The 27935-nt window shown below is 41.3% G+C and overlaps 1 protein-coding gene across 1 annotated transcript in view; it reads left to right on the top strand.

The window, feature by feature from the left end:
* Window positions 1-27935, top strand: part of LOC117743242 (protocadherin-16-like) — a 78109-nt gene that overhangs the window by 28544 nt on the left and 21630 nt on the right.

Here is a 27935-nt window from a genome sequence, read left to right on the forward strand (position 1 = left end):
CCTTGATGAATACTCCAAGATGTTTTGTAGAGGAAGGATCATTTAGCTTCATTAATGTCCTCCTGCCACACGGCCCCAAAAACACATAATTAAGGCTCAAATTCAGAGCCGTCTTTATTGGTTTAGGATTCAATAGAGCGAGGACTTGAACCTTGACTTGGAGTCCAATCAGTGCCTCATTTAGTATTTCTGAGGCAGGTGTGGGTTCTCTATTGGAAAGATTTAGCAGGGAGTTGCCAAATAAAGACAATAAATCATAGAATCTGGCACAAAGGTGATTAGTCAAAGAGTTTAAGCCACATCCATCAGTTAGATTTACATTTATTCTAAAAACAAAACAGGTTGTCCTATTTTTGGAGGAAAGCTTTCTTTTTTCCTAACCGCCCTCTTTCACATAATCTCTTCTTGGTTTCAGTCATGGCTCCAATAGGCCGACCACTCAGCCTGTGCACTGTGGAATAATGTGATCTGGCTTCTTCTTCCCAGTGATTTAGAGGACTCTAGTCAGGTCCACATTTTCACAAGGTTAGGTTTGATGAATAAGCCTTCTTCTGGCACAGCTCTCTGGGAGGCTGAGTGTGTATTTGTGAGCTTTGCTTCTCTCTTTTTTCGACTTACATCAGCGAGGCATGATATACACCAGAGAGCATTTGGCAGAAATCCTAAATGAGATACATTGAGTCGCCAGGGTAACAGTAAAAAATGATGCGGAAGTCTCTTTGGTGCTGGACAAAAGGTTAAATCCTGATCCACTCCCAATTGAAAATGTAACTTTGAGCTTTTAAAATATTCAACCAAGATGAAAAGCAGAAACGCTTCCCCATTAAAAGGGAAAGAGGATTGAGAGACGAAAATGAGATGGACAGGCGTGCAGGTGGACTGGCAAACAGGCTCATATTCAGCTACGCACACGATTTCACAGTCTCTCTGTCTCAATATCTTTGGTAAATGAGGTTAACGCGATGCTGGTGGTCTGACTGGGGTTTGCATGCTGAGTGTTGCATTAATGCTGCGGTGTTTCACGTTGCCCACTGCAACACACACACACTTACACGAGCACACACTCAAACTGAGCATCCAACAGGGATCTACAGCCAAAATAGAGGAGAGCCGTGCAATTATACACCTAATAAATCCGTCATTCACTCATTTTTGTATGTATGCCCCAAATGTGCACACTCCCCCTACCCCGACACTGTTGACCTTTACATGTGCACACATTCATACACATGTAGACACACACATGCGCAGGCTCACAGATACAGAGGCTTGTATAATCATGTTCATTCAGAGGTCACCTTGGGAGGAGTGAGCAGATGTAAAAAAAAAAGCACACTTATTAAACGTCTGACAGCATGCTTATGAAGTGAGGTAAATATGGAACCGAGAATGCAACAGTTCAGTCTCCGTCATCTGTCGGTGTTGTCCTCAGGCCGAGACAGACTCCTTCAGATTCCACTGTTGGCTGAGGCGGTGGGGAAGAGGGGGGAGGGGATCTGAGACCTGGATCAGGGGCTTACTTTTACTGCCTGGTTTAGCCATCAGTCTCTCCCACTTTTGGAAACCTACAGTAGACGAGGGGTGGAGTTTCTCCCTGTGTCCCACACTAAGCCAGAGGTTGGGCTCAGCTGGGCCAAACAGGATGACTGTGTCAGCTGTACTGGGGTTTCTCAGGTGTGAGAGACAAAGGTACATTTACACCCAACACCTGTGACAGAATTACAGCTGACAGCTCCGTCCTCGAGGCTTGGCTGCAACTTCCACACAAATTCATATTTGCGTTGGGCAAACAGGGACACATTCCAGTACATGTGGAAAAAAACATGTGAAAGAATGCAAAGCAAAGTTTTGATTGACATTGGCAGGTTTAGTGTCAACTTAAATATCATATTGGTTATGACATAGCAGGTATAAGATACCAAAATTGATATCAGATAGTTTGCTGGACATTTTACCAGACATTGCAGTTTTTATTCATGGCAGATATGTAGACAACTCGTTCCTGGCACCACAGGTATGTATGCAAAATGTGGCTAAAAGGCGAGGTACATACAGTCAACAGACAGAGACAGTTGGATAGTTAGTCTTTAGTCATGTGCTTCAAGAGTCATTGTTATACAGTAGCTTTTAATACTGTTGGCATCTGTAAAGCGATGATGTAGATCTGCGCCTCATAGAGCCAAAGTACAATGCAGTTTGTATGTTCTGGTCACGTGACACATCCTATTAAAAAATACCTTTAAAAAAATTTCTTACAAATGTATCAGAGAGAAATAACAGACACACACAACAAACGACCTAAAGTATGTAGTCTGAATTGATGGTGCTTGGGTCATATCTAAGATACATACAGATAAAGAAAATTACTCCAGATTCAACTTGTAAAATCAATGCTGAAAGCTCTACACAGAGTTACATGCAATTGCACCTTCTTTTAACAGCTCCCTGTTGATATCAGATAGTTTGCTGGACATTTTACCAGACATTGCAGTTTTTATTCATGGCAGATATGTAGACAACTCGTTCCTGGCACCACAGGTATGTATGCAAAATGTGGCTAAAAGGCGAGGTACATACAGTCAACAGACAGAGACAGTTGGATAGTTAGTCTTTAGTCATGTGCTTCAAGAGTCATTGTTATACAGTAGCTTTTAATACTATATCACCATTCACTGACATTATATTTGTGATCACTGATATATTTACTGTGTGTAGATGACTGTTCATTTTGAATTGTTGTTTTGGTCCTTGGCTTGATCCTCAATCCTCATATTAAGTATTAACAGATGTAGATAAAGTGTTCCAATATGGCGCCTCAGTCATTCCAATGAAAGTAGCTTATTGGAGCATAAAAAGTTGTTCAGGCTTTGGCACTTCAGGGATCATAGCACATGCACATTAGAGTCATTTATGGTCCAGCTCATTGAATCTTTGCAGACATGAATGGCACAACATTGATATACTGATATGACTACATAGGTTTTTCATTTGTATTGAACCTAACTCATACCTGATTGTACAACAAATTCTTCCTTTTGGTTAATCAGTTGGAGCTATAACAGCAGTGGGTATACTGAAACCATCATTGTTATTCTAACCTGGGCCTGAAAAACAAGAGACAGAATTTTCCTCATCTGATTGTGGACCCTTCCAAGGTCCCTCAAGCTATCCTTGTGGTGCCTGGACTCCAGTTGAGGAACCACGTCTCTGGACTGAACGCCACCTAGGAGAGAAATAGGAGGTAGGAGTCAGGTTTGGTTAGCCAGCAGACCACAGAGCCAGGACAGAGGTAATGTGAGACGCAGTCTATAGCAGACCTATGGAAACAGAGAGACGTCCGTTTATAGTCCAGCTTTAGAGATTTAATCTGTGCTATTAAGATGGCCAACGTTGTACCTCTGCTGGTCCTCTCCTATGGGAATTGTCAAAGAGATCTATCACTGTGATTTACTGTGGACAGGTCTCAAATAGTCCACACTCTCTGTCTCTTTTTCCTCTTTTTGTTCTTCCCTCTTGCCATGTCCGTGTTATTGTACCTGTACTGTAAGCCAAACATATGCATGCATGAATTCACTATGAAACCACCATACACTACAGTATGTAGTGTGTTTACACATGCAGTAAACCTCAGGGACTCTGTGTACACACATGGGTCTGTGTTGTATTTCCCTCTGAGGTTAAGGTCAGAATCTCAAGTAACCCACCCCTCCCTGTTTTTAACTTCAGTGCCCCCCTCGACCTCACTCCAATGTCCTGATCAATTACAGCCACTATAATCACTTAAGGAACCTCCTCTCCTTCTTCCCCCCACCTTCCCTTCTCACTTCATCTCCTTAGATCATTGTGGTTATGGTAAAGTTGGCAGTGTAGCATGAATGTCAGCTGCATATCAACTAAGTGTGCAGCATATCTACTTTGGCACTTGTTTTGTAATGCTGGTATTTCACTATTCTGCTAATCATTTCCATACACAACATCCATTTTCCACTCGTCACAATGTATATTAGTCACCAGTGGTTTATTTTCAATGAGCAAACATTCCTTTCAAGTAAAAAAACTAATTTGTGATAAGTGGCCGAATATTTTGGTCATCTTTGTACTATTTTCTCTTTTAGCCTTTTCACTCGCACACTTGGAAGTAATCACACAGAGCCACACGAACACTCCCACGTGTTCCATCACTCAGTGTTACTGTTCTTGTATTGAACAGTGGGAAAAAGGGAATTATGAATAATGTTCAATGCACTGTGGCAGTGTATTCTCCATCTGGCATACGGTTTAATATTGACCACCTCCATGGTGAGTCAGCTGTGAGGAAATTAGTCTAATTACTGGTCTGAATTTGCTGCAAGGGACTGCTGCAGGGACATGGAGGAAAGACGTGGGGACAAGGTCAAGGAGATGAGAGCACTTTGATGGTAGAAAACTTGTGCTTACGAAGTAATATTTCCCCAGTGTCTTTGGTCTTGGTTTGTTGCACCCCCTCATGTCAATATATTTGTCTGTCTCATCCTCTTAATCCACTCTTCCCTAAGGGATCGATTTTGCAGATGTATGTAAATATCCACATGTGTGTGTCTGTTTTATCCATCCATCGAATTGGGTCCGGGGCAGTGGCTGGGGTGAGAGCTGGGTCTGAGGACGGCTACTCACGCGAGGGGGTGATAGTGGACCCTAAGCCATCTGTCAGCCGTGTCTTTCACACATAATGTACACGCAGATGCTGAAGTAGATTGAAAGTGACTCAAACCTCTGAGACAATACTCATGTTACATAATGCTGCCATTTAATGAAGAAAGTGAGGTATTTTTCATGGATTGAGACATTACACGGTAATTTGTGTGCTGATTAGGTTTCATGGCCATAATGCCTGTGTAAACTCATTTTGTAGAGCATGTCATGCATTGGCATCGGTTACATTTTTACCCTCTCAAGTACCAGTGATTGGCTTTTATGTGTCACCAGTGTTAAGATGAACACGCAGCAATTGGAAGGCCACTCTGCTGTTAACAGAGGAATAACAAGTGTACAAAAATAAGCGACAAAAAGATAAAAGATTCAACACTTAAGATTGAGTGTTCCCCATGCTTTGAGAATATGAACATGTGCTTGTGTTTCTGAGTCCCTGCTTGGGGGCTTCACAGGGTCACACAGGTTAAGAGGGTTGCACTAAAGTTCATAGATTGGGAATTGTGGAATGTGGACTTGGACATTGGCAACGAAAGGGGTTCCACACACTCACCCCTCTGCTCATTCAGTTCCCCTAAAACTCCACATGTTAAAGGAACATTCTGGTTTGATAACACTTGGGTATTGTTTTCATAGTTATACTGCTCCTTTTGTTTGATCCTGTCTATTCTGTGAAACTCTGTTGTTGCAATGTCAGCATGTTGGTATTTCTTCGCATTAGATGAACAGAAATGATGTCTGAAACTAGAAAAAAAATGTAATCCAAGATTTAATAATGCACCAATCTCACTCTCCCGAGCTTCCCACAGCGCAGAGATCCATTTCCTTTGTAATAAACGCAGCCTATCGTGTTACTCAGTCATAAAGTTGTACTCATATTCAGGCCTAGCTTCCTGTCACTCAGTTGTCATTTAACACCCATAGTAACCTGAGGTCAGCCCCACTTCCACACAATTGGTTGCAATTAAAGTTACCTGAAGTATACATGTGTGTGCAGTCCATACAGTAAGTGTATGAGCGCCACCATGTTTGGGTTTGACTTCATCTTGTGTATAAGCATGAAAGTAAATCATGTGCAGCCTGGGCTGAGTGGAGTGTTTGTACGTGTGCAGGAGAGTGGAACAGCAGTGGTTTAAGGTAATCTCTCATGTCAGCAGTTGTTGAATGGGAAGCCAGTCTCTGAGTTGTGTAATGGTTTATATGTAAACAAATAATACAAAATCTCCTTGAATCTATGTTTGTGTGTATTTCCAAGTCTAGTCTTGTGAGGACAGAAAACATGTTTTTGCTGTTATTGCCTTTGACAGAGACAAGCATTATGGATGAGATGGTGAACATTAAATAAGGTATATTTTCTTATCAAAATATGAATCACTTGCCGTTTAAGGATTCATGTAAACTAGAATTGAGAAAGAGTTATATGCTAAATTGCTCTGATATGTACAATCTCTCTTCCCTGTCTCTCTTTCTCTCTTCATACAAACACTGGTGTAGAGTGACTGATAGGGTAGTTTATAATGCTGACTGGCTCTCTAGTGTTACCCCCACCCTCTACACACACACACACACACACACACACACACACACACACACACACACACACACACACACACACATACAATCCCTCCATCATCACGCAAGGTTGTGTTTCAGTCTGTCGCTTCAATATTTTATGCCCCTTGTAGCGCCAGTGCTACAAGATTTACAGGCCTATTGATCATGTGCTGGTATGAAGGTGCAGTTTAGAAGACCACCCTCCCAAAATCAGGCACAAGTCATCAAAGCACCCTGTATGTTTATACCATGTCTCCTCTTTCTGTAGCATCTGTCTGTGTTATTCAGAGTGCATCTGCATTGCAGTGTGTGTGTGTGTGTGTGTGTAGCTCTAGCCTTTTGCAAGTACCAAGATTACTCACCATCTCTCTGAACTCAACCACTGGAAATCATTACCTAGAATTGCTTGTGCTTCAAAGACGCCTCTCACTCCCAAACTCTGATGACAAATCAACCTGTTAAGCTCCTCCTGGCTCTGTGCTGCGTGAGCTGATAGAAGGGGCAATACTTCTGCTGTGTGAGGAGTTTTCTTTCAAGAAAGTTAAGCATCCTTGTGTCCTGAGAGTTTGACTGCAGAAAACAGATCTTAGTTTTTACCTGTGCGTGTGCAGGATTGTTTGTGGCAAAATTAAAAAATTCTCTGTTTGAAATCAAAGTGTTGTCACATTACCATTTCATATCTCATTCCTTCACTTGTTCGCCCCATGCTGAGGAATGGCCTGTGAATTGAAAGTTTCAAAAACTGTCGGTCCTCAAACAACCTTGTCTGTCCTCTGAATAAGTGACTGATGAGTCCAAGAATATCACACGCAGTGAGAAGATGTTATTTATTATTCTTTGTGTTATCGACAGAGAAATCAAAGCCTTTCCCCACAGGGATGTGGAGCTCAGATGTAGGGATGCAAGCAAACAACAGGTTTGGTTTATGTTATCTCCTACCTCTACCGTGTCCTCGGATAGCAAGACAAAGAGGGAACAAGGGATACGAAAACCGCTGCATTGATTACGATTGATCAAAGATTCATTCCCAAAGAAGGGGGCCCTGAATTGAGCTAATGTATATTGCTAGTTGCTCATAGTATTGACATATATGTTTGTTGTGGTATCAGAGGATAGATACATTTTGTCAAATGTGCTTTCAATTGTAAAATAATTCTAAAATGAATGATGCACCCACATTTCCCATTAGTGTTTAAACCCTAAGTGAGGTTAAAACAACAACCAAAACAAATGTAATATATTTGCTAATAAGACCTGACCCAGTTTGCTCGCAGGGCTTTTGTGTGTCGGACTGTCTCTCTGTGTGACATCATGCTGCCATAGTAACAAACAACAACCACATGAGGGGGTTTACTTTCAGCATAGTTGAAACATAATCTTTTTTCTTTTTAATGCAATCAGCTGCATTACAGTATGAAACCAACTGTAAACAAAATGCACATGAAAGCGCGCACGCAATCACACTGACCTTGTACTCACCTTCTGAACCAGCTGTTTGATTAATGCTGGATGAGGAATCCAGATGTGTTCTCCAGTGAGTCGGCTCCCATAATGAACCAATGAAACCTATTTTGTCTCGGCCTCTGTCTGTTGAGCTTTGGTCATGCCTGGTCGAGATTGCTTTTCCTACCTAATCCCCGACGCCTTGTACAGTCTGCCTATCACTATCGAGGGCTCACTTATACGCATGCATTTAAACATCTTCACACACACAGTTTGTCTGTCGCTGTGGCGAGCATGCTAAAATCCCATTTGATCATGTTCTGATTGACAAGCATCCTTTTTGTCCTTGTCCATAATGAGGTTTGCCCAGAAATGGCAGAGCTGTTAGAGCAAAGGAGAGCCAAAGAGAGAGACACACAAAGACAACATGCCCAACGCAGCTAAACATTGGCTTGCTGGAAGCCATTTCAAGGCTCCACGCTGTGCCTGCCAGTTACATTTCCTACATGTCTGTCTCTTTGTCTGTGTGAGATCATTTCTCGATTTCATGCATAGAGAAAAAGAAAAAAAGCCGTTTCTGTCACCAATCGTTTTATGTGCGTATGACGAGGGATGTGTGTGTGTTACTACTGAGGCGACTTACTAAAAAGGTCTAATTGGATCCGTGGAGGAGAGGTGTGAAATGCGTGTCAGCAAACTATAGCGATTATTGAGTCAGACCAGAAAACCTGCTGGGTTGTCAGGCTGAATCTAGAGGTTTACTAAAAGAGACATACTTGTTTGGCTGCATTTGAAAATAATTATCATATGGTGTGAGCTGGGTGATAATTCTATATAATAAATGATGGTCTACATTGATAATAACAAGCCCATACTAACTAAAATTTCCGAGAAAATATGATTATTTTGCAATAAAGTTCTTAATTAAATGAGAAAACACTCTGTTGTTAAAAATTGTGTAAATGAAGGATTTTTTGTCTTTTGTTTTTACTTTTGATGTAATTCTTACTTTGGAGCTTTGCTTTAAACTGTTTCGCTGTGGTGAAAAACTCATTGTTGGCCTTGTTTATCAGTACGTTATGTTATGACCTCAGTGTTTCCACCTTGTTACATTACAAAGCCTGAGGGTTGTCAATTGATACCGCTGTCAAAGCTGTTGTGGCAACAGATTTCTTTGCGTTCATTCATAAATATAATATATTTAAAAACAACTACAGACTTTGTAGATGTGTATTAAAATACAGAATATGAAGTTGAAGTCTTTGGTGGAAGCTTCTTTAAACACATATCACTTAAAGCTCAGTGCTATGTTGAGAAAGTGTGTGTGAAAAAGTGTTTTGTGTACGGTGTCTCCATTTGCTTTATGTGTTATTTCTGCGTAGAAGTCAGTTCCTGAGCATATCGTTCTAAGCAGAACTTCCTTTTTCGGTCCTAACAATAGAGGCACCTTCCTGGTTTATCGCATCATTTCCTGTCTTGGTTCTAATAACGTCTCGCACCACAGAGTCCGCTGGAAGAAAGACTGGAAATCCACCAAGTAATCACAGACAGGGTCAAAGTTGAAGGATCAGGCAATGCTAATAGGGTTGAATTAATAAAATGTAATGATTTTACACGCTGTTATTTTATTTATTCTATAAATTGTAGGAAAACCTGAACTCATAGAGAATATCGTGTCATTGTCACAGGGTTCACCCTAACATTCAAATGTTACACTTATTCTGCAACAATTTCCCCTTGTGGCGATGTCGAATTGCATCAGAATTCAGCGATCTAGGTCAGTTATTTAATAAAAACTGATAAATAGGGAGAAAAAAGAAACCATCTTCTTGCATTTAAAGCCAAATTGAGGCATTGGAGAGGCTGTTACATTGTCGTTACATTGTTGTTACATGTGTGTGTGCGTGTGTGTGTGTGTGTGTGTGTGTGTGTGTGTGTGTGTGTGTTTGTGCAGGGGATCTCAAGCAGGACTTTCACAGGGATTATCAGCCATCTTCATGTTTTGATGGATCAAAGGCCACTGCTCGGGTGGTCGACTGCGTCCAGAGGAAGGCATGAATCTTCTAGTCCAACTCTTGCTTCTCTCTTTCTCTCATCTATGGTTTTATTTCAAAGCCCATGTAAGGCGAGCATTCAAGAATACTCAACAATGACAACACCATGGCACTCTCCTGCGCTGTGTTTCTTCATTGTTGAATTTAGTAATGCCAGCAAGGCTGAAACCCTGTGCAGAGGGATGTTGCATGATTCACCTGGCCCAGAGCCTTGTTTACAGCAGCTGCAGAGTGTGATCGAGGATGCAAAGACTAGCTGTGTGCTCCAGGACATGATGCAGGCAGGTCAGAATGGGACAGGCCGAACTAACGTAGGCTACTGCTGACAAGTTAATCTAGTCCTGCTACTCATCCAACACTCACTCCAATGCCAGGGACGTGGAGCAAACTGAAGCCAGCCCAAGGGTGATGACAAAGACTTACATGTTGAGCAGTTTTGGGGCTTATTGTTGCCTTTCATTCTCTTTTTGTCGTCCATTTCCTCTTGCCTCGGCACCCCGTTTAAGGAAAACATTCTTGTGGTGCCGTGTAGCCATGAGACTCTGATTGTGTTTAATCTTCCCGACGGATTTTAAGCTTCCATCATATGTAATCACAAAGTTTGGCATAATGCAAATATGGCTTGGTCGTGTACGGGCCGATCAAAGTCAAGGGAAGAGCCTGACACTAAAAATGCTCATACACATTAATATATACAGTATATATATATGATTCAATGTAGCTGTTCTGTCCTGTTCTGTCGTATTACAGAACAGGACAGTTTAATAAGAAAATGTCTTAAGCTATCTTGATAATGACTCAACTGTAATATAACACAGGATTTACATCTGCTGTTGCATTGATTATTGACAGAGGATTCAATTTCGCTAACAACTTGTCTGCCAAAGAGTTAACGACTTGAACAGAGGATGTGATTAAGTGACACTTTCTTGTGTCCATTGGCACTGAAATAATGTCTCATAATGTCTTCATAGTTTCTGTGTCACAGCTGTTACACGTGCTCCTCACATTCCATTAAAACCAGTGCGGCCATGCAGTCCATGCAATTGTTTCGTTATTCGCAACAATATTAGTCATAAATGTTTGATAAAGCCTATAAGTCCTTACAAATGGTAGATATCATACCTGCAATAAAAGTACTCAGAGGGTAGAACTGTTTCAGTCAGTACAAATGTGCTGGCTAATGAGATGACCCAATCCCAGACAAAGATGATGAGTAACCTTAAGCAAAGTAATAAGTGTCTGGGTGTGTGTGTGGCTCCACTCAGCCTTTCTTCATTCTTTGTTTTCTGAACCTGACACTGCTCACTTCGCTCTTCTGGCGAAACACTGAGTGAGGGGAAACACAGTATCTACCGATGGAGCCAGTTCTCTAATGGAAGGTGCATTGCAGCTGGAGTTCTGCTGTTGTAAGCCTGAATATGAGTTGCCCGTACGCATCATGCTGATGGAAGATCTTACTTTGCTTGTTTTGTACAGAAATTGTTATGACGCGTGTACGTTTCCAACTGTCCACTCTGTGTATGTCCTTGTGATCATGTTTAATCTTACTGTACACACTGTCGCCTGGATCTGTGTATATCCCTATCCTTTGTTCATAGCAGTTGTGCGTGCGTGCGCAGGCCTGTGTGCATGTGCGGAGTCACAGCACGTGTAGCTCTGTGCCAGTATGTGCCACAGTGAGTGCCGGAGATTAGCGAGAGCATCAAAGCGGCGAATCAGTGAAGCAGTGTTAGAGCAATGCCTGCATTTACTGCCCCCTAGCCTTCTGTCATCGGCCACACCTAGTGGGGAACAAAGGGAGCGGAGGCTGGCACTGACTGGAGTACAGAGGGAGTGAGGGGGGAGAGTGGGAAGCAAAAGACAAAGAGGAAAAACAAAGATTAAAAACACTGGGGATAAAAAGCCTTGGCAGGGATAGAAGTGAGTAAGGAATGAAGGCTTATTACAGGGGTTTTCCTGCTTTGAAAGGGATTTTTGGCTGTTCTTTTGTCCATTAGAGCCAGATGATGAAGTACATTTTCATTTTAGTAATGGCATCATCTGCACCAATGTTGAGTTGTGGGCTTCATAAAGGTAGATCCAAATCATTTTATAACCTTGTTTATGTCATATAGATTGAAGTATACGCCCATCATTGTAATTACATATAATCAACTTTAGCAACTGTATTAGCAAAGCTTCTGCATAATGATTGTCTAATTATGTGAAGAAGACATGATGTCTGTTTTCTCTTTTTCGTACAGCAGGAGTTGGAGTCAATTTTGGTTCATGGTCCATTTACAAACCATATCACCATCTCGTTTCCATTGTCAGAGCTCGCTGCAGTTCAGAAACACGACTCAGTTAAATGTTTAGATTAAGATTAATGTACACACACAAGTTCACAAATGACAACAGTGCATTTTTTCTGGGAAGTTGGTTTACTTTCCAGCAGTGTGGTGCCACAGCTGCTGAATCAATGCACAACAGAGGAAACACAGTGCACCCTAAAGTAACTGAACTAAAATAAAAATCGAAATATTTTGGGTTCTTTTCCTTGGTCAAAACCAAAATGAGAGTAGACTGTAGCAGAAAAAACATCCAGCCATGTATGCGACACACCCTGTCTGTGAAGTAACGGACAGTGAACTCTCACTAAAACTAAAAACAGAAAAAAAGCAAATAAGAAAATGTACATACATGTAAACATGAACAAAGATAGTTAGATAGATTCAGAGAGATTACAATTCAAACGTAGAGATGGATTATAACCAGTAAATAAAAGAGAAAAGAGGAAGAAGGAAAACAAATCTTTGCAGTTAACAGGAAATTGCCACAGCTTTCCAGGTTTCACTCTCAGCAAAACAATATTGCACATGTGGCCTGAAGAGTTAAAGCCAGTGGGGACAAATTGTCAATACAACTGAGTCAGTAGACAGGAGGGCTAGAGACAAAGCAGCCATACAGATGAGATTGAGGTGACAAGGATCAAAAAAAGGAGGAAAGGAGAAGAATAGGTTCTAATAGGGAAATGGATTAGTAAAAAAAAGGAAGCCGTTTTGAAAGGACATATCCTGTCAGTGCAGAGATGGGCCAACAAGGGGGAATCTGGGGAACGTTTTGGTTAGCCCCCCAACACAAAGTGCCATTGTGCGTCTGTAGTGGCTCGCTAACTGGGGTTGACAGGCCTGTTTTTACTTGACCCTCTGGGAGCAATGTGTTTGAGATAGGGGAAGGGGGGGAGCATTTTTTCCTCCAGCGTCCAAGAAGCTCTTTTCCATGAGTGCGATCACCTTTGCATGCCTCACTCATAATAGACACAATAGAGGTATTTACCTATTTGTCACACGGAGGCACATCCAGTCTGAAAAAATGATGTTTTTCTTGGTGATTGGCTTTATTAATTGAAAGGAAGCTAAATCACTGCTACATGTGATGTCAAAACAAAGGAACTGCATAACTGTTAAGTTTGCACGTATACCCTCATGCATGTTTCAGTATGCATATGAGTTGTGAGTGTGTGTGTGTGTGTGTGTGTGTGTGTGTGTGTGTGTTAAGGCAGGGTAGTCAATTCACAGGGGACAAGCAGTGTGAGTCAACACGGTGTCGGTAATGAAAGAGAAAAAACAATACGGTTTAAAAGACAACAGGGACCTGTTTTTCCTCTCCCTCCCCCAAGCTTTGTTTACCTCTATTCCAGCATCATTTTCATCCCTCCATACCAATCTTTCTCTTTCTGCCAATGTATCGCATTTCACTTCTGTTGTTGCAGTTGTATCAGTTATCCTTCTCCCATTCTCCTGTGTAAGTGCTGAGCTGAGCTAAATGTGAGCCTGGTGATGGTGAGCTTTGCTTGCTTGCTGAGGTACGGTGCTGCTATCTGAGCTGAGGGCGGAGATTAGGGGTGAGGGAAACACCATCATGTGGATGTCTCTTGGAGGTCAAGTAAATACATTAAAGGGTAAGCAAACAGAGAGGAAGCCTGAGCAGAAGCCGTTTTTGGCATCAGTGCATTAATATGGGGGTTGGGAAAGGGAGACAGCAGGATGCAAATCTGTCATAGCAGGTGCGTGTTGAAAGAAATGGTGAATGCTGTATTAAGGGTTTAGTCACAGAGGACTAGCCTATGTAAGCTTATGTTTCTTAATAATATGTCTTTGAGGTGCGTAATGACGTAAACCTTTTTAAAATACAGTTTACTGTCCTCCCTTCATTTTACTCACTCATTTGGTCTCCTCCCATTTTCTGAAACCCAAATCCACTCAAATGTGGCTTTGATCTGGGTAATAATCTGCGCCACCCCCCAGTCCACTGCCCTCTCTAACCCCTCTCCCAGGCACCATTGATGTGACCAGCCATGTGATAGCTGGACCCCATCATTTCCCATTACAGTGTGGCTTAGTGCATCTTAGTCAGCCCCTACTACCTTGAAGCCTTTGGCTTACTGTGTTGGAGGTCTGTTTACCGCGTGACTTTAAGATTATCTCCCCTCGAACTTCCAGCTAAACCTCTCAACCTTCATCACCTGTAGTCCCCTCCTTTGTGGGGGAAAATTGTGCCAAAATAGACAACCGATATCTAAAGAAGACAATTCCTATTTTATATCACGCATACTTTAAACAAAACAATGAATACTATTCTGTTATCTTCATACAAGTGTTACTTTTCCTCTATTCTCTTTGCCTTCAGTCTATTCCCTCTGCTCTGTCATCCTAGACCATCGTATTCATTTCAATTGAACAAGATCCAGCTAAAGAGAATGTCCACGTGCAAAGGTCTGGAACATCAAAATAATGTCTCAGTTACGATGATTTAGTCCCTTATACGTTGAAGTAGCCAACGTCTGTAGTCAACAACTGACTGAAATCAACCAAAAAGCCTACATTTTAAATTCTGCTCATCTTCTAATAAGAGACATTTGTGTTGGTGATATCTGTAGTTATTGAAACCACTTGTTTCAGCTCTACTCCCCTCTTTGTTAACATTATTGTTGGGCAGTGAATTAATTAGGATTCTGATCATATTGGGCTCATAGAGTGTTTATTTTCTGAACCTTCATTTTATATTTGAGGGGGTACGTTTGCTCAAATAATTTGTGCTTTGTCTCATAGTTGCGCTTCACATTGCCACTTTTAATAAACGTCACAGTCTCTGAACATAAGAGAGACATGTGAGACTGGTTTTGAACTACCCGTGGGAACAAAGAGCGCTTAAGAGTTTGTCCATTCTTGGTTAAAGTCTCTGGTTTCACTCTCTACATTTCTACTTTTCTAAGAACGCCATGTGAAATTATTTCTCAGGTACTTTGACTATTCTGTTCTCTCGCCCTCGCTCTCTTGTGTGTGCATGTATCTCACTGAAACTGCGATGCTTATTGAAATACACATATTTGATTGGCTGAGTAGCATCACGATATTATTTACAACACATGCAATTGGTCGGCGTGTCTCCTGGCCTTAAAGGCTCGAAAAGTTGTGCTGGTTAAAATAGAAAATATAATTTTATAGTTCTCAATTATGTATAAGTTGTAGGTGACCCCTATCCTAAACCCGCTGTTACACATCTCCACAACACCACATTAGTTCAGCTCCCTCTTTCCCTTCCTAGCTATCAACCTTTTCTCACGCACACTTCTAATCCTAACAATTTCCACTCCTCCTGACGCATATTGTACCAGCAACTTCCCCGCCATCTCTCAGTATCAAACCCATTAGTGGCATCTCTCTTTCATCCCTTTCAGTCCTGACGTATGTTTACACGCCCTTCTTTTTTCTCTCTCTGGGAAGACACTGACAGGTGCATCATGGTTCACACAGCAGAGTGCAGCTGATCCTGTCCACTGAGATGTGGACTGCATCACAAATGCTTCACTCTGCTCGAGACATTGTACAACTTGTACCCTAATCTACATTTCTCAAGCAGCGTGACGGCATATCTTTCTATCAACGCATATTATTCTATCAACTGCAAATATAATGTACTTTCTGGATGAGATAATCAGTTGTTCTCCTTTATTGTAATGACGTCAGAGACGTTGTGGTAATGATTCAGCACAGTGAATGACAACAGCAGAGATACAGATAGCAAGAAAGATTGAGTGATGAAAATAGAAAAGGCCCCTCGAAATAATGAGAGTCACTGGAGTCTCATTATTTCTTTCTTTGAAGCTAAAGTCTCTCTACGTGGAGACTATTCAGCTTTAAATTAATCTTCATTCCAGTTTATCTCTGCTTCTTCGCCTCTGTTCAAGCAATTAAAATGTTCAGTTTCCCAACATTTCTAAACTGATAAAGCAACTGTGTAAGCATTCAACATTCCTTTGAATACCTGTGGTAGGCTTTTAGAGTTTTTTATTGGAGCCTGTGGTTCAGGCCTTGTCTGCCCAGTTCATGTCTGCAGTGTTTGTGTTCGGGGCTACTACTGTGCTGCACAGTGCTTGCAGTGGTTCTTTGTGTTGAGAAGTCATTTACCAGGAAGCTGACTGATGAAGTGCGGACGTGGAGCAGATTTAAGACTTCTTTCCACATGTCTGTAGGTGTGCAACGCTAACCTCCTTCCCCCTCTTATTTTTTTCTCTTTCCTCTTTTCTTCATCCCTGCCTGATTCGCTCCCTGCAGGAGTTGGCTGTATCTCTGACCCCAGGGTCGCATCATGCATGGCCAACCTGTTTTTCTTGGAAATTCCAGTTGGCTGAGCTAGCTGTGGAGGATGGGATGATAACGGGGAGGCAGACTGTGCACATGTGTTGTACCTCTGTGCGCATGAATGAATCTTTAACGGATGCTCTATATCACTGACAACCTAGTGTTTTATTTTTATTAATTTTTTTAGGCCTCCGGTGATTGCTTTTATAGGTTCCCTGCTGTTTGGCTGAGCCCTCACTTTACTGACGGTCTTTTGTTTGCACTGAAATCAGAGGGACAGAGAAGCAAATGTGGAAGTTGCTGACCCAAAGGAATAATTAAATCCATCCTCTATCAAGTGACTTGACGAGATCAGATGAAAAGCGTGAGGACTGAATGAAGGAAAAACAGAAGAGACAAAGCGGATTTAAGCAGCTAAAAGTAGCTTCAGAGAGAACAGTTCATCCCGAGAATAACTTGGCTGCCTCTTCTAAGCACAGCCACAAAACGTTGGTTTAACAGGTGCTTTAGGACTCAGGACTGTGTGTCCTGCCACTTCCTCATATTCACCTCGCATGTGCAGAGTCAGGAAATTAATTTAACAAGGATAAGCTAGTTTTTCACCCCCGCAGGCTGTGTATAAATATAACATCCCAGTGTCTAATATAATAATACACAGATACACATTGAGGCTTTTTACGTCTCTGTGTGTCAATTAAGCAGAATTTAGTTATACTATAGACGTGTGTGTGTGTGTGTGTGTGTGTGTGTGTGCGTGTGTGTGTAACACACAAGGGTTTGGCTCCTGAACTGTCAGCAGAATAAAGTTAATCAATAGAATTCATTAAGATGTAATTGCCTTGACTACAAGCTGACCATTCAGTAGTGTACATGTCAGTATGAGTGAATAATGTGCGCCTGTGTGCGTGTGTGTGTGTGTTTGTGTGTGTATTCATGACAATTGTGTATTTTAACGGTACCCATTTGTCTTTAAATTGCCAACACACACCTTGTGTAGCAGATGGAGTTCATGACCTTCATGGTCGCATATTTAACCTTAAATTAAATAAAATGTGCTAACTGTGTTTAGTTTATTCTTGCCGTTGACCCTGATGGTAATGGACAATAACGCAGACAGAAGAACCTTTATATGTTTCTCTTAACAGTCACCTCGGTGACCCATCTCTGACTCTGGCCGTGGTTCAGGCACGGGTCAACGAGATGCTAATCCAGTTAGCATAGCTGCCCGTTGCTCCATTATCAGTCTCAGTTCCATTATTAGCATCAGTTAATCTTTGCTACTTATTGTTTGACCCTCGTCATGCGCATGACTACAGGAAATGCACAAGGTCAAGGGCATGTAGAGTAATGAACAGCTTTAACAGAAACAATGGGATATGCATAAATGCACAGGAGTTTTGGTTACACAACATTACTGTCAGCTGGTGAAGATCTTGACAGATTTCATCTTAACGTCTGTAGAGAGGCAACATTACTGAGGCATCAATGGCAGCAGGCAAGAACACCGTAAGACATGTTTATGTTATATTGTGCAAAGAAAGAAATGACATGTAAAGTCACAAATAACACACGGCTTCATTCTCTGCTCGTTGACATTACTTCTCTATATCTTTCCATATCATACATAGCATATAGTAATACTCTTAATGTCAAATAAAGAACCTTAAAATAGGTTTATCTCATTTGGGGTTGTGTTTAGTTAGATACAGGGAACATGTCTGGTAAAGATCCTCCACTTGCTCTTGAGACAAAAAAGCTATTTCAAGCTTTAGTCTTTTGTTTCGCATTGGTTCATCTTTTCATAACTATGAGACCCAACATCTTCATGTCAATGACAACCTCATTGTGGGGCTGGTGGAAATGTCAAGGGGTCGCGATACTGATGAGAACACTACACCAAATTAGATTCAGCTTATTTTAAACAAAATAATTCTCAAAATGTTTCATTTGAATGCCAGAGAGTGAGATATTACAGCCGCTGTCATATACAGGCCTGCTAGTGGTTTACCTCGGTATCCTGACCTGCTGTTCAGCCTTGTTTATGACCGGCACTTTAATAATGCTACCTGCCGTGTATATTCTTACTGGAGATGTCACTGCTTTGATAAACAGACAGTATAGGATAACAGATCCACTGTTATATGTTTTTGTGTTTGAAGTGTGAAACTGTGCACAAATACAAACACATGGAGCCTGTGGAGCTGCTGTGCCTCTCTACAGTCAACAACGATCAGAGTAACCAAGAGCCAGATGTAAGCTCAAAGCTCAGGGGTTGCTGCTGCTATCTTTTACGTATTCCTTTAGGTGGAGGTCGCTGACTGCCTGCCCTCAGGCAGAACAAGGTAAAGAAGGATTGACGTGGAGAAACTACAGCTGTACTCCAGGGATTAAGGTGGAACAAACTGAGATAGATAAAGATGAAAACACACATACACACAGCTGGTTACATCTGTTCTGTGTGCTGGTCTGATATTCTTCAGAGAGAAAAAAAGACTCACTGGGCCTTCAATGTCACATCACACAGGGTTTTGATTTCCTCAAAGCTGCCACACTTGTACCTTCTTTTGTACAAAGAAAACAGGTGTTGCTTTCTCTTATTTTGTCAGTATTAGGGGTGGCCTGTTACACACACACACACACAGACACACACACATACACACGCACACACAAACTCGTCTCTAGGGGCAAGGAAACAGAGGCACAGCTGGAAGTTTGGTTCCCCTTTGACCCTTAAGGTTGACATTGATTTGATCACATACGTACGACACAGAAACACATCCAGACGCACAGTTTGCTTTGACCCTCATCCCTGAAACTAATATTGTGAGATGAGTTTTGGCTTTTTGTACAAAGCTTTCTGGAGGACACACACATGTGGATCAGTCTGTCCCCAATAAAGCCTAGCTTACTTACAATGATAAACACACTCTGCCTTATTAGTGTGAACCTCCCACATAGCTGCGTGTTGGTTTACACATCGAGAAATAAAATGACACTGAAGCATAAATGTTTAGATGGAGAAAATCAGGCTTCAAGTAGCCTGGAAGCTGTACAAAAAGGCTGCTCCACACAAGGGGACTTGGTTTCAGATGAACTACATAAAGCTGTGATTTAGTTTGAATTGGAAACATGTCAGTGTAGGATCCTTTAACTCAAGTTTGGCTAGATGTATTGTATTTTTTAGCCTCAAGGCAGAGAAAGTAATAGATAAATAATGTAATAAGTCTTTGAGTTAAAGGCTTCCATCTGGTAACGTACGACAATGCCCTAACCAAGGCTGCCGTAGGCGTAAGATACAAGGAATCACTGCGGCAGTGACAAATGATTTTTTGAGTTTATGTGAGGTCAGACATTTTTATCTGCCATGTTTTGAGTTTTTGGTGGTGAGTGGGGAGTGGGAATGGGGCGTTTGTGGCTTTTTTAGTGAGTCGCGTTTAGGCAGCTCACAAAAAAATTGTGGCCACAGTCAATTGATACATCTAAATATTCACTTTTTTTACATTTGTATTCTTAATTTAACATTTAAATATCAAGTCAACAAAAAGCATTTTTTAATAAAAAAATTTAGTTTTGTACGCACTATGCAAAACTGTTCAAATGTGAAAAAACCAAAACCTGACTAATTGTGTTAGTTTTCACTTACTAATTTGCATGGAATCATTAATTTGGACTTCAATATAAACAATAATGTATCACCAAAAGTGTATTATAATATAGATATTTTGCCCAGCCCCATTTAGGATAATTAGACAATAATGCACATTGTGACTGTTAAGAGTCCATTGTCCTTAGCGTTTCAGCTCACTGTTGGCATGGTGACTGACGAGGCCATGATGAAACTGTCCCACTGCCTTAGTGATCACATCCAGGAAGCCTGACGAAATGGGCGGAGGGCTACAGAGGCTTAGAGACACTATTTTGGTTTAGTGGAGCGAAGCAGTGCAATCAACAGGGATAAGCCTGAACCTTTGTGGAGCGTGTTTAGAAGGTATTGTATTTGTCTGAGTGTCTCTATTTGCGTTTCAACTTGAAACATGTTTTTAAAAGGGCACAAGTTCTGCTCTATGCAAAAATAAAAACAAATAAATAGACATTTACTACAGTTTAAATCTTTAACTTTAAGATTTTAACGAAATGTTTGATTTAAGCTTACATTTTGTCTCCACTGTGATAATATTTTGAGATATTGCTGATGACAGAATCTTATTTGGAACATTTTAGATCACTGGAGGAAGTTGACATTGACCTCCACTCCTTCAGCAGCTGACTGCATGACAGATGTTCAATTCACAACCATTGCACCCATTTTCTCACAGATGGACTAATCAATACCCACAATCAGAGCAGCTCACTGGGTCTGCCCACAAAAACACACACACACACAGACCCACACACACACACGTACACACACACACAGACCCACACACAAACATACACGTAGATTTGTAAAGCACGCAAACTAAGAAAGGGCCAACAGAGTAGATAGATAGTAGATTGTTTCACTTTAGTACAAACAATTGTCTAGCCTCATATCCTATTCCTTTGTTTTGAACATAAAGCACAAATTAGAAACAATAAACAAGATTACCACCCTCAAATTCCAAGTGCCCGCTCCCAATGATATACTCTAACAGTGGTCTTGAAGTCACACACACTTGTCAAAGAGGAAATAAAATCCTGTGGTGTCCCTGGGGAGGAAAAAGACAGATTCTACACTTTCTCTGTCTCTTTGTCATGTTTTATTGGATAAACAACCAAAATCCCCCAAATGTACACACACACACACACACACACACACACACACACACACACACACACACACACACACACACACACACACACACAGAGCAGTCCCCTGTCTGAAGTCCATCTACTCCAGTCCGTCTGTGTGCTCTCTCACTCCTTGATTACTGTTTTCTCTTCATCTTTGGAATTAAATTACAACTGGAAGACAATAAGTGATAATTATTGTTCACTTTACATTACAGATCTCACACTGTAGATAAAAGGTTATGGCTTAGAGAAAAACGTTCCCGTCATGTGTTTTGCTCTCACTGTTTAACCAGCTTTTGCTTTACTTTTGCAGTATCTTTGATATTTTCAGAAACATACAGTAAATCAGAACCATTGATCTACTCGTCAACAGCGTCAAGCCTCATTAAGCTCACAGATGCCTAAAATTGATTGCTGATCGAGGATCAGTTACAAGGGTGCAATGTTGATTTCCCTAACCGTGCTTTGAAAAAAGAGTCTTGATAACTGTGGTCCATATTGCCTCCATCGTGTGCAGATTTAAGACCATTTAATGACGACAGCCGCGAATATATAGCAACAACTTTCATTTGTCTCTGTGGGTGGTGAACGTGCACATTCGCCCTTCAACTTTGACACCTGACCCCCAGCTCCTCATTAGCTTCCCCATGAGCAGACAGCGACAATAAAATCTGTGGTATTTCACAGATATGCACCTTTGTTGCTGGCAGCTGCTGCACCAGCCACAGCGAGTCTTGCTGAGACCCGCTGGACTCAGACAGAGACCGGGTTTAAACAGCTATAAATATTTAACACTAAGTAAAAAATAGGGCTGATTTCTGCGCTGATTAAACCAGCTGTCAGACACACAAACAGTTGAGAGGCACAGACACTGTTGCACACCCGGGTTAAGAGTTGCCACATTGCAGGGCTTTGTGCAAGATTGGATCGCTGCTATCTAAATCCCCTGCGTCTCTTATCACTCTTTTGAGTCCAGTAAGGTGATGTCATCCCTCATTGTGCTCCTCTATCCGTCTGTCCATCCCTGTAACAAGCTTTTTATCTCCCTCAGACCTAACTGTTAACCTTCATTCCCAGTCGACTCCCTCTTCTTTTCTTCCTCTACCTTTTTTCACAAAAGAGACAATAGTTTGTTCTTGATCTATATAACTAATGGTGGCAGACCTGGTATATACCACTAATGATATTTATTCCAATTACACATTTAAATCCAAAGGATCGTGGGATGGGGATGGGAAACTCCAAGCATCGGACATAAATGAGATGACTGGACTTGTGAATATGCCTGAACAACAGCTCCTGTGTGCTTTCACATGAGATGCAGCCCAAAGATAAACATCCTAACATGCACCACATGTCTGCAGGTTAAACACTGTGGGCTGAAGCTCTAAATCTACCGTATAGTTTACTGTTTAGCTTTGGCTGTGGAACATCTACAAATATGTCCTGCTGTGTGTTTGTGTATTTGTGGGAGACAGAACGAGAAAGAGGCAGAGAGACATTTTAGTGGCCATCATCCCTAATTATGTTCATTAATAATATTAGCATTCTTTCTTCCAAATATAGAAGTCAGTCTCTATCGCTCTGTCTCTTTCACCTCCCGGTCCTTCCCTTCCCTTCAGTGGTTTGATCGTGCTAATCATTTCCAGCCGTGAACTCCACATGAAAGACAACAAGCACTTGCTGTAATAGGGTGCTGAAAGAACGAGCGAGTGAGAGGACAGGAAAGAGGGCTGAAGCTAAAAGAGAAAGGGGAGGTCAAGGGAGGAATGGAGATTGAACGAGAAGAGGGATGAAGCCTCGGTCCTCCTCATTTCAAGGTCTCGTGTTATCATTAGCCCTGCCTTTTGTTCCTTTGCCAAACTATTTCCCCCCCTCCCTTCCGACCGTCCCCTCCCTTCTCCCCCCTCTTGCCAAATACAGTATATCTTAATTGTACCCATAGTGCCTCAACTAGTACCTTGGAAACAGCAAGGCAGAAATTGATTTGGAGACTTGCGAATGCCTAATATGAGGAATGCAGCTCACTGGAGAGCAAAGGAATGTGTCAGTGGAAAAAGAGCAACACAGTTAAATACATTATTGAGCTCTTTCCGACACTCCAACACAGTTATTGCTTTTAAATAAAGACAGTTTCAATTTGTTGTAAATAACTTCAACAAGGATGCGTTCAGTTTCCCAGCTCCAAGTTTGGTCATAGCTGCTGCTTTGAAGGATAATTCAAGTATTTTACAGCTCAGCTCAGTTTCTGTCTTTTTTTTTATGACTATTAATTATATTGTACTTCTCAAGTTAATTTGTGGGATCAAGGAATGCAGTTAAAGCCCTAAACGTTTTGCCAACTTGAAACAGAAAATGAAGGCAAATGGCAAAGAAATTAAATGACCAAAAATATTATTTTAATTCTGGAAGATCTAATGAAAAAATACTTCAACAAGACAATGAATCGATGCCAGTTGAATGCCAGTATACAGTTTCATCATAACTGATATCAACCTCATAGCCAATACTACTAAAGTAAGCCCCAGGCTGCAATAAACTGCATATTCTGTATATTTTGGGACAATATTTTCATTCATTTTAGCTTTCTCTCAGGTCATAATTGCCATATAGGCCTGGCACCAGTCAGTGGAAGAGTAGATCAGTTTGGGACAACTACTTTTATTATGAAAGCCTATAGAATATCTCTCTCTCCCTCCCTCCCTCTCTTTCATGAGTAGCTATAAAAGTCCAGAGCCGCTGCAGAGCTGCAGCTGCGTCCTAGAAGCCCTGATACTAACCGATGTTTTACAGAGACAAAGTGCAGAGAACAGCAGGATCCACCTGGACCATCGCCCACATCTGGAGAAACTGAGATTAGAGTTGAAAGGAGGCGGTACAGTGGAGAAGGTTTCGAGGTAGATGTTGGCCTTCTGGTTTCATTAGACACAAGCTGTTCATTTGCACCTCCTCCCAGACAGGAGACCACGCCTTCTTTGCAGCATGAAATACTACTGACAGACACTTTGAGTGATGTATGTGAGCGTTAAGGAAAACTTTAGTTGTGTTTCAGACATCGAAGTCATCCCGCTAAAGAGACGACCATCCAGGTATCTGCAGAAGGAGAATGAGATTGACAGTACCATGGAGAAAAGCTAAGTAGAAAGGTAGAGGGACAACAAAACAGAAACATAGAGTAGTGAAGAAGAGTGAGGCAAATGGATGGTGAAGTCAGTGAGTGATCGCTCCTCTGCTCTCCCAGCCAGGGATGAATGGTATGAGTCCTGGCTGAATTTGATACTCGGCACACTCTCCCTGACTGTTTTTCACAGAATCCTTACCAGGCTGACGTGTGCTGTGTGAGACTTGGCCTATGTCTTTTAATAGATATATAGTAGTCGGTCAATGAACTCCATTACATTACATTACATTACATTACATTACATTACATGTCATTTAGCTGACGCTTTTATCCAAAGTGACTTACAATAAGTGAGTCCAAACCCAGAACAACAAGAATCAAGCAAGTACAATTTCTTCAATAACGTTAAACTACAGAGTACTATCAGTAAGGGACATTTAAGTGCTACTAAAGTGCTACTACGGCTCTACCTTCCCTATTCAAGGTATAGTCGAAAAATGTGTGTTTTTAGTTTGCGACGGAAGATGTAGAGACTTTCTGCTGTCCTGATGTCAATGGGTGGATTCATGTTTCATGTTCAGATGGTTGACAGATGCTTAACTGAAGCACTTTTAAGTCTATTTGTGTTTTGATGATTTTTCCACTGATACATGCTGTGAAAGGCCAGTACATGTCGTCAAAGTCAAATAGGAAACTACACAGCTGGTCCGACAGATAACGCATACAAAAAGTGATAGTCAACTTTAAATGCTTCGTCTGTAGAGAGTTATCACAAACGTACACGTTTGAGCCATTTTCCTTTCATAGGATACTTTGGCATTTCGTGACGTCAGGTGGGATATCAGCGCTCCCATAGAAAATAACCAAATTGGAGGTTTTGCACGTTTAAGCCCATTAAGTACAAATTGTGTATACTTAGCATTACTGCAGACCATTTTCCAAAGTGAACCGCACTCCACGATTTTACCACCTTCCAGGCAGCCATTAGTTTTAGGTCATGCCAGTAATGTGTGGAAGTCAACTTGTAAAACCACCATTATGGCCCTTTAATATAATAATGTCCACCAAAGGATGTGGCCAAAGGTTCCTCAACTGCATAAATATAATGGGGCCTCATCCAAAACTACTTAGTCAATTGTAACACATTTTAGAGGTTCAATCACATGCTAAAAAGCAGTTAAAAAAAACATTGGTACCAAACATTAGTTTTTATAACAACATGACCATCCTGTCATCGACACCCACATGCAAGAATCTGTGTAAATGTGGGAAGATCCACATTTACACATCCGCTGTATGTGTTGCTATGTAGTTGTATGTTTAATACAGCAGCACACCCCCGGAGAGTACGATGAGGAATAGGTGTGCAGAGCTGAGGCCGGCTGGCTGGTCATACATCAGAGAGCAGGCTCTGGTGTGGGAGGAATTCCTCCCTGGCAAACACCCTCGTATAGTCCGCCAGATCTCTGACTTTAAGAAGACGTGTTGTGTGTTTACTAGGTTACTTTATTGGCTTTAAAACTGCTACTTTTTTTTTAGTTGAGATAAGTGCTGTAAATGCAGGATACTGCAGCAATTTGGGAGAGGAGTTATTTGGCATTGAATTGGCATGTTGGTTTGATCCAACCTTCTGGCCTGCATAGTGTAAACTGAACGTTGGTGCTGTGCTGTCAGATGGATTGACAGGAGGGAAATGTACTGATGACAGAGTCGATCCTTAAAAGCTTTTTCTGAAGGGTTGATGTGATTTCAAACTGTGGTGCTTTTACAATATGATCATGCATTGTTTCTTTGTTTTGTCTCTCTGTCTCTGTTTTGTCCTTCTGCCTTCTTTTTTCTCTGTTCAAGTCTGTAACCACAAAACTGCGATGTTGCAGCAGAAAATGCCAAATCATTACATCTTTAATTTTATAGCTCCCGAGGTGTCAATAAAAGTGTTCTTGATTCAGTGTATTCTTTGTTCAACCTTATGTTTGCGTTGGATATTTCTTTTCCAGCATGACAAATCCATACCAGACTGCTGTGGGTTTTTACATTTTAGAGTGTGTAGAATCAATGACCTGCTCTCCTGCTTGTTCTCATTCTCTATGCAAGCCTTTTACAGTCCGACATTCTGAATACTGTGACCAAACCCTGTATTCTCATAAGAAAACCCAAACACACTGTCATGTCTCCTTTGCTTCCTTATCCAGAGCAGAGCACTCTTTCCTTTGTCTTTGAATGTGACCTGCAACATAATTTATAGGGTAAATATAGAGGTGCCGATGAAGTCACTCTATGACCAGGTGGGCTGTCATGGGTGTTAAAGCCTCTTTAATTAGATTAAGTGAAAAGTATGGGGTCATCATATATGAGAGAGTCTGTGTGTGAGCACATACAGTTTGTCCAGCTCTCATCACCACAGGTGGCTAATCCATCACAGACAGTCATAATTATATGACTAACACCCAGACATGTGCATAGATCCCAACAGATTGTGTTAGTCTCAACACTACTCTGGAGGAAATCCCAGCAATGATCTAGATCCCCAGCTGTAAACACTGACCAAAGGAAGAGGTACAGTACGACCCCTCAAAAACCACAAACGTCTAGCTGCAGTAACACTACGACTAAAATCCCTGAAGAAGCGGTTCTAATAATCCCTGTGTGAGTCTAGCTGGTAGTGTTTCTGTCCATCTGTGTATAGCCAGTAGGTAAGTGTAATGGTGAAGACATGTGTTGGTGGGATGGAAGGATGGAAGGAAGGTCGTAGACGGATGTCTGCTATGGTGGTCCTCTGGGTTTCAGGGCCAGGGCGAGTTCACATGTAGGATTCAGACCTATGATGCAACTATTAAACAACAAATACAGACATAACAGATATACGAGATAGGATTTTACTCTCATGATATTATGACTTTGTTCATAAAATCTCTGTTATCTATGTTTCTATTGCATTGTGTATTAGCACATATTGTCGAATATTATTTTAGTTTCACCCAGCAGAATATCTAGGGTTGCCTCCTCTAAATCTATTCAACTAACAGGTCACTTTGGTCTCAGTCAACGTAATATTTTTATTTTCATTTTAATGTATTTCTAGTGGTGGTTTTATTCTTTGCGGAGAAACTCAGTTTTACATATCTGTTGATTAAATCAATTAATTGATTGAAAATCATAGGAGTTTGTCCACTAATAATTTCGAGGACAACCCTAAGAATATCATTCCTTTGCCAGAAATATTGCAATCAGTATTTACACAAAAATATAATTGAAAGTAAGTTACAAGGAAATCAGATATCTTTCTGTTGCCTTATTAGAAAGGCTGTATGACAGGGAGGGAGCGATGTCACGAGGACTCCTGGATCTTGGCTCGCCTTCAAGGCTTTGAGATCTGAGGGAGAATTCTACTTTTAACAAGCATCATAAACGCCACAAAACAATGTTACGGACCACTGTAAAACTTCAGTCGCAGGGAGGACCCTGCAGCACAGAGGACATTTCCCATTTGTGTTTTGCAAGGAAATCATTGTTGTATTATGGGGTTTATGAGTGTTTTAATAGATGTGGTTGTAGCAAAACTGTGTGTGTGTGTGCGTGTGTGTGTGTGTGTGTGTGTGGTGTGTGTGTGCGTGTGCGTGTGCGTGTGCATGTGCCTGCAGGAGAAAGAAATTAGTTCGGTAGTTGAGACCAAAA

Source organism: Cyclopterus lumpus, chromosome 14, assembly GCF_009769545.1.
Source record: "Cyclopterus lumpus isolate fCycLum1 chromosome 14, fCycLum1.pri, whole genome shotgun sequence".
NCBI lineage: Eukaryota > Metazoa > Chordata > Actinopteri > Perciformes > Cyclopteridae > Cyclopterus > Cyclopterus lumpus.